Consider the following 3961-nt stretch of genomic DNA (forward strand, 5'->3'; position numbering starts at 1 on the left):
ATGAATGGGGCCATGTATCGTGAGATTTTGAGCCAAAACCTCCTTCCATCAGTGAGAACTTTGAAGATGAAACAAGGCTGGGTCTTCCAACATGACAATGATCCAAAACACACCGCCCGGGCAACAAAGGAGTGGCTCCGTAAGAAGCATTTGAAAGTCCTGGAGTGGCCTAGCCAGTCTCCAGACCTCAACCCCATAGAAAGTCCGTGTTGCTCGGCGACAGCCCCAAAACATCACTGCTCTCGAGAAGATCTGCATGGAGGAATGGGCCAAAATACCAGCTACTGTGTGTGCAAACCTGGTAAAGACCTATAGTAAACGTTTGACCTCTGTTATTGCCAACAAAGGCTTTGTTACAAAGTATTGAGTTGTATTTTTGTTATTGACCAAATACTTATTTTCCACCCTGATTTCCGAATGAATTCTTTACAAATCCTACCATGTGGATTCATGGATTTTTTTTTTTCACATTCTGTCTCTCACAGTTGAAGTGTACCTCTGGTGCAAATTACTGACCTCTGTCATCATTTTAGGTGGGGGAACTTGCACAATCGGTGGCTGACTAAATACTTTTTTGCCCCACTGTACTCAAGGCCTTCCCTGAATAAAGTGTCATCTGAATGCTCTGAAACATGGATATACCTTTAAGCTCTAATTGTGCCTTTCAAGATGTGCAAGATGCCAGTTCCATAGACACCGAGCCATTCCCATACCGTCAGAGATGCAGGCTTTTGAACACAGCACTGATGCTCTCTTTCCTTATTAGTATGAAAAATGTGGTGTCTTTGTTTTCCAAAAAGAATTTCAAATGTTGATTCGTCTGACCACAGAACAGTTTTCCGCTTTGACTCAGTCCATTTTAAATGAGCGCTGGCCTGAAGAAGACAGTAGTGTTTTTGGATCATGTTCACACACGACTTCTTCTTTGCATCATAGAAGCTCTAACTTGAATTTGTGGATAGCAAATATGCATGCAGTGATTTCCATGACAGAGTCGTGCTTGTTTTCAATGCAGTGCTGCTTAAAGGGGCCTAAACATCACAGGCATCTAGTATTGATTTTCAGCTTCGTCCTTTGCGCAGAGATTTCTCCAAATTCTCTAAATCTTTTGATTATATCATGTTCTGTACATAATTAGATATTCCCGGTCTTCACAATTTTAGGCTGAGGAACATTATTCCGAAATTGTTCAGGAATTTGTAGATGGAGTTTTTTGCAGACTGGTGTACCTCTTCTCATCTTTACTCCTGAGAAACTCTCTAAGCCTGTCTAAGATGCTCTTTTTATACCCAATCCTGTTATCAACCTGGTGCCAGTTAACCTAATTAGTTTCAAAGGGATCCTCCAGCAATTTCTCTTTAATACCGCTAACTTTTCCAGCTTTTTGTTGCCCCTGTCCCAACTTTTTATAGACTTATTGCTGCCATCAAATTCAAAATGAACTAGTACATTTCATGACATTTGTTATTTTGTTATGTTCTATTATGAATAAAACATGGGGGGTTTTAGATTTGCAAGTCATTGCACTATGTTTTTATTTACATTTTGCACAGCAGCCTCACTGTTTTTGAAATTGGGGGTTGTATTTGCTTTCACGCATTTACACTTTTCTTGCGTGACACTCAGGACTCCATGGACCACACAACAGTAGCAATGGAATTTCAGTTGGAGACGTAAGGGAAAAATCACTGTTTGTAAATGAAAATTTGTTTTGCAGGAACCCTCTTATAACTCTGGAGTAAAGCCCAAACCCAAAATTGTTGTTGGCGGCTACAACCACAGAATTATTATGCTGTCAGCTTGACTGCCTTGCAGCAATACTCCAATTCCCTGTTTTTGCTGCAATATGTGAGCGACTACAGACCCACAAGGTGCTGTCTTAAAAAGATACATGGCTAGAAGGAAAGGAAGGAAGCATGAAAGGCACAAAGGTCAGAGAAGATGAGAGCAGTTCCAGGTCGCTGGGGTATCAGTCCTCTCCATCTCGGAGACAGACAGCTGTAATGGACGTGAGCTGTCACTGCTGACAAAGTGCTGGATTTAGAGGAATGGCTCTGACCTGCTAGGCTGGAGGCTCGGATCACAGTGCCGTCGATAAGTGCAGCTTTTACTTCAGTTGGAGGTCACAGGGTGCTTCGCTGATTGTTGAAGATCGGGAAGCGTTCCCAGCGTGTGTCAGCATAATGCAGACACTGGTGTATTTATGTCCCTGAATATTTGTAAAAGAGTGGGTGGCTTGCTTTATGTATTGTTTCTAAATTACGTCTGTTTTGTAGATAAAAGGGGGGTTTTGGTGAAACAGCTGCAGAGTCAGTGAGTTTATCAGTCAGTGCAGAGTCTATGAATAGAACTTATTAGGCAATTTTAGGCAAAATGCCACCAAAAACAATTGTCTCGGAATATCAGCTCATTGCAAATTGTCACATCACGTTTGTGTGTGCCTTCCTTCAGATACTTCATCTTTTTCTGGTGATGTCAACAGGTCATATTTTACCGTTCGGTCTGTAACCGCTGCAGAGGCCAGGGAGAATTCCTGTGGTTAAAATCCATTATAGAATAGGAATGCATGGATAATATTAAAGAATAATCCACATGTTTCTCTCTGTTTCGCCATCTATCCATGGGCACAGGTTTCCGATCCAGATGGTTGCTATTACTACAGAAGACAGGCCAGCCATGTCCAATCAGCACCCTTTAATTAGTGTTTCTGTTGCATGCCCAGTTTGGAAAAACTAAGGTAAAGAGGTCGATTTATAAACGGCAAGTAGGCATTTCTGGCACAAATTCACCCTATTTCAAGGCGCATGGAGGCGATGATACAAAGTTCATTTCTTGACGGACATGTTTCAACTTCTGAGTTTCAGTGGGGTGGTTGATTTGGTCAGTAGGCACGTTTTCCGTGAGGAATCGTCTATCACACGAACGCAGGAACCACAAAGCATGCTCTGCATCCGATTCTGTGTTTTGATTTGGCTGCGAAGTATCAATTTGTCAAGTGTGAGCACAGTGTCGGAGGAAGTCCAAGTGCTGCAGCTGTGGCAAGGTAAGAAGACTTGTACGAATGCTGGAGGAGGATATTTTGTACGTTCAGAAATATTTTCCTGGACTTCCTGGTGTGACCTGTAAGTCGGACTTAAACTGTGTGTTAAATCAACACTGCTATAACCACAAAACCTGCTAAAAGTGCTTATGCTGTAACTTGGCATGCACTTGGCTAGAAACCACCATTTTTCGAATGATCAGAAGACAGTGGATCAACTGCTAGTGTTTTGGCAGTGAAACTACAAGCAAAACAGGCGCACTTTGGGTAGGCTTCATCGTAGTGTCTGCAGAAACATGTGTCAGGCCTCTGACACACTTACAGCTTTTTGTGCTCTGGATGCCATCCAGATACTTAACAGGCATGATAATCCTGCTACATCCCTGTTGATACAACTTGTTACTAACTCTGGCTCTTAGCAAACGAGAAGAGTCCACTAAGAAAAAGGGTCCAATTGTCAATTTGTTGAACCTAAACTGTAGTGTGGTGTTCTAAGGCATCAGATAAGACATCAGTAATGGAGTATGTGGATGATTGAAAATGTATGCAGGAGCATTGGCTAAAGAACAGAAGAACCAGCTGGAAGCTGCCCAAAGTGAGCAACTGGACTTTCCCTTGTCTCGTCTGTCTGGTATTCTCAGTTCCTAAAATGCATCTGGAGGAGAGAGGAGGATTCCCGAATGATCTATATTCCTGCAGAAGCTATTTTACCTACGATGCATTAAAGAGGTTCACTTTGCGATTCTTTAGTGTGTATGTGGGCCTTATTCTGGATAAAAAGGGCAAATTGTTCTACAATGTGAACTTAACTGAAAGGAGGCCAACATATTAAATCTGTCACGTTGGACAGATGATGTGCCAAAGTCACTATTTTTAATTCACACTGCTTTAATTTTAAATGTTATTATCTCATCTCTTCTA

This window comes from Diplotaxodon limnothrissa, linkage group LG23 (assembly GCF_057381915.1).
Source record: "Diplotaxodon limnothrissa isolate DT_005_m linkage group LG23, D_limnothrissa_male_GT1.1, whole genome shotgun sequence".
Classification (NCBI taxonomy): domain Eukaryota; kingdom Metazoa; phylum Chordata; class Actinopteri; order Cichliformes; family Cichlidae; genus Diplotaxodon; species Diplotaxodon limnothrissa.